Genomic DNA, 7,643 nt, shown 5'->3' with positions numbered 1-7,643 from the left:
CTTACTCACCACAGGAATGAAAGATCATTTAGGACAACAAAGAATACAATTCTGGGACTAAGGCCAACACATTAATAAGTGAGCCCACGGACATGCCTGCCAAGTCATGCCTCAGCACACACATCCAGGAGCCCAAGCTTCCCAGCTCTTCTATAAAACTATCATTCTCCCTCCTTCCACTAACTTGTGCTTCTTTTTGATATTTTAGCTCAAGCAGTCTCATTTTGCCTGGCAAAATTAATAAATCTTTATTTCCTTCTCTCCAAAGCCTTTTATCTCATTATGTGCATATTGGCACTGAGTTCAGGGGAATGGATTTCCGTCTAGTAACAGTTTGGGCAGGGATCAAGACAACAAAGTGACAACAAAGACAACAAAATGCTTACCTGCTATAGATAAATCAATGAAAAATCTACATTTAGGGCAAGGGAAGGGTTAGGAATAGATCAAGTAGTAGAAGACTTGCCTAAGAAAGCCCTTAAGTTCAAAAGTACCACCAAAAAAAAAAAAAAGAAAAGAAAAAAAAGTCCGAGTTTAAAATAGAGAACGCTGGGCGCTGGTGGCTCACACCTGTAATCCTAGCTACTCAGGAGGCTGAGATCTGAGGATCACGGTTCAAAGCCAGCCCGGGCAGGAGAGACCATGAGACTCCTATCTCCAATAAACCACCAGAAAACCAGAAGTGGCACTATAGCTCAAGTGGTAGAGCGCGTGCCTTGAGCTGAAGAGCTGAGGGACAGCGCCCAGGCCCAGAGTTCAAGCCCCACGACTGACCAAAAAATAATAATAATAAAATAAAATAAAATAGAGAACCCAAGAATCACTGACATAAATGTTATTTATAAACATGAAGGTTAAAACATGAGGGCTGGGGATATTGCTCAGTGTTAGAAGACTTGTCTAGCATACACAATGCCTGAGTTTAATCCCCAGCACTGCAAAAAGTATTACGAAGTAGTTGGTGCTGTGAAGCATAAACATGAATGGCAGAAAGGAAACAGGGTCATCAGTTTTTCATTTCAAAGCCTCTCAATGTATCATCTGACATTTAAATACATTCTCTCCCACACAAATTTTATTTTTTAAGAGACAACTCACAAAGAAATATTCAAGATTCCTGACATTACTAAATATTAATTGCTGCATGTAGGTACATGATCAACTTAACTGTACACTTAGTAATGTCTCTGAAGTTGCCACAAGAAAAGTCTATTTCCTATGTTCTGACTTCTAAACTCCACCTTGGATTTAGAAAACTAAAAGGTATCCTTACTCTAATAAGAAAAGATAGTAACACTATAACTTCTTTGTAGAGTTAATGGCAACCATAGAGACTGTAATAAAAGAAAAGTGCTCCAAAGTGAGTACCAGCCCACCTGTGGCAATTTGAGGGACAGGAGATTGGTTCTGCCAATTCCTAGATGCTAATAAAAATAGTAATTCCTAGGAGTCCAAGGACATGGCCCAAGTGGTGCAGAGTCAACAAAAAGACTACCACTATGATTAAGGTGCAAAAAGAGCTAGCAAGGTTGAAATCAGGACTGGAGTTTGAAACCAGCCAGGGGAAAAAAGTTTACCTTATAAGGTAACCAGAGGGGCTGGGAATGTGGCCTAGTGCAGAGTGCATGAAGCCCTGGGTTCGATTCCTCAGTATCACATAAACAGAAAAAGCCAGAAGTGGAACTGTGGCTCAAGTGGTAGAGTGCTAGCCTTGAGCAAAAGAAGCTCAGGGACAGTGCCCAGACCCTGAGTTCAAGCCCCATGACTGGCAAAAATAAAAAGGTAATCAAAGAAAGCTGGGCATCAGTGGCTCACAACTATAATCCTAGCTATAATCTGAGGTCTAGCTAGCCAGGGAAGACAAATCTGTGAGATTCTTATCTCTCAACTCACCAGCAAAAAACAAAAAAAAAAAACCAGAAATATAGGTGTGGCTCAACTGGAAGAATCCCAGGCTTAAAGAGAAAAAAAAAACTAAGCAAGAGCACAAGGTACTGAGTTCAAGCCCAGTCCTACAAAAATTAAAAGAAAAAGAAAACTTAGTGGAGTGTCTATAGTTCGTTGGACCTAGTATATATAAAGCACCAAAAAAAAGTTCGTATCATATTTCCATTTACTTCACCCATCAGTGTAAAAACCAGATGGAAAGCAGAGGATGACAGGGGACTTCCACAAACTCAGCCTCAAAATACAGCCATTCTGTCAAATGCAGTGGATAAGTACGTGGTGTACAAGTGCTATTATAAACATACTCCTTTGTATCTTCTGTGGGAGAAAGGTTCAAGGACAGTTTGTATTTACATGAAAAACAGTATTCATTTACAGTTTTGCCTCAAACCATCTGGCCATCCTATAGAACATCACATTGCTCCATTTTATCAATGACTTATTAGCAGAACCAGGTGAGCCAGAAGAGGAAAGAATATTGAAAGCCTCAATAGGACACATGAAACAGAATGTGGGAAGCTTAGGAAGAATTGAAGCCAGGACAATAAATTTTTAGTTCAGTGGCCTCAATAGTATCAGAACATTTTCTCAAAAGCAGAGACAGCTGGAGGTAAGCTCAGAGGTGAAGTGCCTGTATAGCATGCCTGAAGCCCTAGGTTCAATCCCTAGCACTGTTAAGAAACAAAATAAAGAGCAAAGATTTCAGAAAAGAGAATGGTGCCAAGAATCAGTGGTTCACACCTGTAATCCTACTCAGGAGGCTGAGATCTACGGATTGAGGTTCAAAGCCAGTCAGGGCAGGAAAGTCTGTGAGACTCTCATCTCCAATTAACCACCAGAAAACTGGAAATGGCACTGTGGCTCAAGTGGTAGAGTGCTCGCCTTGAGCTGAAGAGCTGAGGGAGAGCACCCAGGCCCAGAGTTGAAGCCCCATGACCACCCCCCCAAAAAAAAAGAAAAAAGAATGGAATACAATGTTTGGCTGGTTTCATGAGGTTCTGGAGAAACCTGTTCCCCACTAAAGATAATACTCTAAGTCAAGTGTTAGGAGGCACAAAGGCTGCCTGAATACTAGGTTTATTGTTTCAAACAACCAGCATGCAAGAAAAAGCATCATGTTAGCAGAAATAATTGATGATAGAGCTACATGTCTTGTCCTAATTTGATAATAAATGGACAATTACAACATTCCCAACTTAAGAAATGCAAAGCAAGCAGGGGCTCAGAGTTTCAGGAAAGCCATAGCAAAAAGCAAGTACACTAGCTAAGAAAAAGGAGAATCTAGAAATGGATAGTAAAGGAGAAAAATGATTCAATTGCAGCAACAAGGGCTATGGATTGAACTAAATTTTATCATCTAAGCTTCTCCAAGGAGACATTAGTATCCTAAGAGCTGCTCCTAGAGATATATTAAGAAGGAGATCTCAGTGCAAGAAAGAGTGGGCTATGGTAGAAGATGTGATATACTGTCCAGATACCTCTGCAGGAATTAAATGCTTATTACTTCAGGTGGAGGCTTGAGTTGGGAGCCACTTCAAGGTTGGTCTTCTAATCAGATCAGGAAAAAAAAAAGGGCCTGGTCTCTCACTGTATGTGGGGGACAACTTTTGAGAGTCATCTCTTCTGCAGAACTCTTGACAGAAAGGTAACGTCCCTATCTGTCCTATTACAGGGAAACTGTTTACCAACAAACATGACACATGTCAAGTTATTTAGATAACACAGGACACATAGTAAATATCCTAAAAAAAACTACTTGAAACTCAGGATTATGTATTACTTCTGTATTTTAGGTGAGAGAAAAAGGTCAGTGCTGCAATTCAAATATTTACTCCTTTCTCAGTTTGATTATGAACACAGAAATTTCAAAATTCCACATGCACCTGAAAAATGAGTAAATATTAAATGCAACATTTTAAACTTCAAGTATACTAATTTTCAACAAGAACACAAGGGGTCGCTAATGTACCAAGAAAAATCCAAAGTTCCCCTCAAAAATTTGGGTGTTGTATTTTACATAATTCAAAGGACAAAAATTTTAAGGGATTTTTGCGAATCCCTTTCAACTCAAAGGCATATTTGTTAAATCACAAAATCTTGCTATTATCAGCTATTTAAAATGATCTTCATGGTAGAAGACTACCTCAAAAAGAACAGGTAATTTGGTTCCTTTCATGACAATGATTAGAAATTAAACTCCTTGGAGATAGGCATGTGACATACACCATCTACAATCTAAGTATTAGGGAAGCTAAGGCAGAAGGATTAATAGAATCAAGGCTGGCCTTGGCTACAAATGAGTTTGAGGCAGCCTGAGCACCATAATCTTTTGCATAATTATGCTTGTTTTTAATCACAAAAAATAGCTTTATGTGACAAGTATTTAGCCTCAGCTAAATGTTATTTTGTGATACAACAGAAAAAAACATATATGCAAGATATCAAAAATCAAGCCAAAGCCCAACTGATTTGATATAGGTAATCATAGAGACAGACAGTAAAAGTCTGTGTTGTACTTGAAAACATGAAATGTGTTAATTCCTTGAAAGTAAGAATAATGAAACCTTGCAGAGGAGTTAAGATACATGCAACAATGTGTGAAATTTACGTAATCACCTAATCTCAATTTTTTAAAAAAAGTGAGAGAAAGTATGGGTTAGGAGCAATTGGGTGACAATGTTGTCAGATACCTTGTGCTCATATACTGTTTTGTAGAATGGAAACTTCTTTTTACAACTACTTAAAGATATAATAATAAAAAAAGTTTTTTTAAAAAAAAGATACATGCAATAGTAACTCTAATACAAAGTACAGAGGATGAAGGGAATGCTGCAATGTGCCTGGAGCCATCTGGAAAGGCAGTGTCCTTCTACCTGCAAGAATTCAGGAAAAAACTTAAGGGACTGCACTTGAGCTGTACTTTCAAGAGAGGGTAGATGTGGGCCACAAGAAAATAGATGACAATAGAACTTTCTGAGCTCCATAAAAAGGATGAGAAGTGCAGGGCTGTAAGGGGAACAGCAATGCAAAGGGATCAGGCAATGCAAACCATTTGTAGTTTTTGTTGTTGTTGTTGTTTTGGCTGGTTCTGGGGCTTGAACTCTGGGCCTAAGTACTATCCCTGAGCTTTTGTGCTCAAGACTAGCACTCTACCACTTGAGCCACAGCTCCACTTAGTTTTTTGTGGTTAATTGAAAATAAGAGTCTCTGCACTTTTCTGCCTTGGCTGGCTTCAAATCACAATTTTTGTATCTCAGCCTCCTGAGTAGTTAGGATTACAGGTGTGAGCCACCAGCATCTAACAGCAGTTCATTTTTGAAACCAAATCCACAAAGGATTAATCCACTATCTTTACTGTTCATTGATTTACTATAAAAGATACTCTAATGAGACTTTATATCTATGTCACAAGTATCAACTTAAGAACAAATAAGCAAGAATGTAAAATATACTCAAACAGGCTTATTTAACACATACTGGATTAATTTATGGTAATTTATATAAAATATAGTCATTAGAACAATGAAAAGAGTGAATATAATTTTTTAAAGCTTCCATATTATATAATTTCAAAACAACCTTTGCAGGTGATGTTGGACAGTAATCAATAACAAAGAGTAAACAAGAAATATACTATAAGGCCAAGTATGATAGTATACTCCTGTAATTACAGCACTTATGAAATCAAGGCAGAGGATTCAAAGTTTAAGACCAGCCTGGGCTATATTGTGAGTGTAAGGCCAGCCTGAGGGTACATACATAGAGAAACTGTCTCAAAACAAAACATCATGAAAATGGGTAGAACAAGTTTTGGCTCTTATGGCGTTACACATTCAAAAGAAATGTGATCCTTAAAAGTGAGTGTAAGTTAGGCACCAGTGATTTAGGCCTGTAATCCTAACTACTCAGGAGGCTAAGATTTGAGGATCATAGTCCAAAGCCGGCCTGGGCAGGAAAGTCCATAATATTCTCATCTCCAATAAACCACCAGAAAACTAGAAATGGTACTGTGGCTCAAGTGGTAGAGCACAAGCCTTGAGCTGAAGAGCTCAGGGACAGCACCCAGGCCAGGCCCAAGTTCAAACCCCATGACTGACAAAAAAAAAAAAAAAAGTGAGTGTAAGCCAGGCACCAATGGCTTACTCCTGTAATCCTAGCTACTCAGGAGGCTGAGATCTGAGGACTGCAGTTCAAAGCCAGTCCAGGCATAAAAATCCATGAGACACTTACCTCTAACAACTGAAAAGCTGAAAGTGGAGCTGTAGTAGAGCACTAGCCTTAAGCAAAAAAAAAAAAGCTCAGGGACAGCATGTAAGCCCAGTTCAAGCCCAAGACTAGCACTCTCCCCTCCCCCAAAAATTGTGAAACTGGATAAAATTATCAACACTAAAACCATTTCTTTGTGGATCCACTAAAGAAGCAACAAATCAAAAGAAACATTCAATAGGAGGTATCAGAACATCAAGTAACACATCAATCAGAGGACTTTAGCCTGCTAGCCACAGGCAGTTACTTGCCATTTCCCTATGTCCCCAAAGAAGTTTGCCCAGGGCAAAGCTGGCAATGGCAGCTATGCTGCCAGAGGGAACTGACTTAATTTGGAACAAAAGAAAAAACTCAAGACCATGACACTTTCTCAGTAATAGTAGCAAATTAAGTGGGAAAGAAATGGGAAAATCCATTTAACTATTAGTATGAAGTGGCTGCTGTTAACAAATTATCACAAACTTTGTGGTTTCAAACCACATAAATTTATTATCTGACAGTTTTGTATTTCATATGTCTAAAATAAGGCTCAGAGTAAAATCAAGATATTGTAGGGATGGTTCCTTCCAGACATTCTGTGGGAGGATATTTCCTTGCTTTTCCAAATTCTAGAGCCATCACTATTCCTTGGCTCATGGTCTTTCCTTCAATTTCCAAGCCAAAAGCATTGAATCTAGGCATATCTTCCTCTGAATCTGACTCCTCTTCTTCTCACATTTCTATGGACTCTTGTGATCATACTAGATACCTGCAAACTATAAGCCTATCTATTCTCAACCGACTACCAACCTCAATTCCATTTTCAACTTGTAATTTCCACTTGTTATGAAACCAAAGATATTCACAGATTTCAGAGATTAGAATGTGTTCACCTTTGGGGACCATTTTTCTGCCTACCACATAAGACAAATGACAAAACAGCTGGATACCTAACAGATCATAAAAATGAAACAAAAGAGAAGGAGTTTAGATTCTCGCCCATCTCCAGCTGTTAGGAAACATCACTGATGGACAGGAAAAATAAGAGAAGGCCCCTTGAGAAAGAGCAGAGACAGAAGTGAGAAACAGCTGAACTCTCAAAGCACTCATCAACCCATACACAGGTCTCCAGGCAGATGTACAAGGCCTATGTGATTTAAGTATTGTAACCCAATACTATCCAAACACTGGCTAACTACTAAGCTATATAGATGAAGGCTTGCTAGAAAATTATGTTTATATGCTTAATACATGAATATATCTTTTCTTAACTGAGCAGTGGTATCAGCTGGCCAGCCTCATTCAAGATTCCACAGATTGGGCTGGGAAGTTGGCTCAGTGGTAGAGCGCTTGCCTCGCATGCCTGAGGCCCTGGGTTCGATTCCTCAGCACCACATAAGCAAAAAGAAAAAAGCCAGAAGTGATGCTGTGGCTCAAGTGGTAGAGCGCTA

The sequence above is a fragment of the Dipodomys ordii genome, unplaced genomic scaffold (assembly GCF_000151885.1).
Source record: "Dipodomys ordii isolate 6190 unplaced genomic scaffold, Dord_2.0 Scaffold25, whole genome shotgun sequence".
Taxonomy (NCBI): Eukaryota; Metazoa; Chordata; class Mammalia; order Rodentia; family Heteromyidae; genus Dipodomys; species Dipodomys ordii.
Note: the sequence above shows the minus strand (reverse complement) of the source record.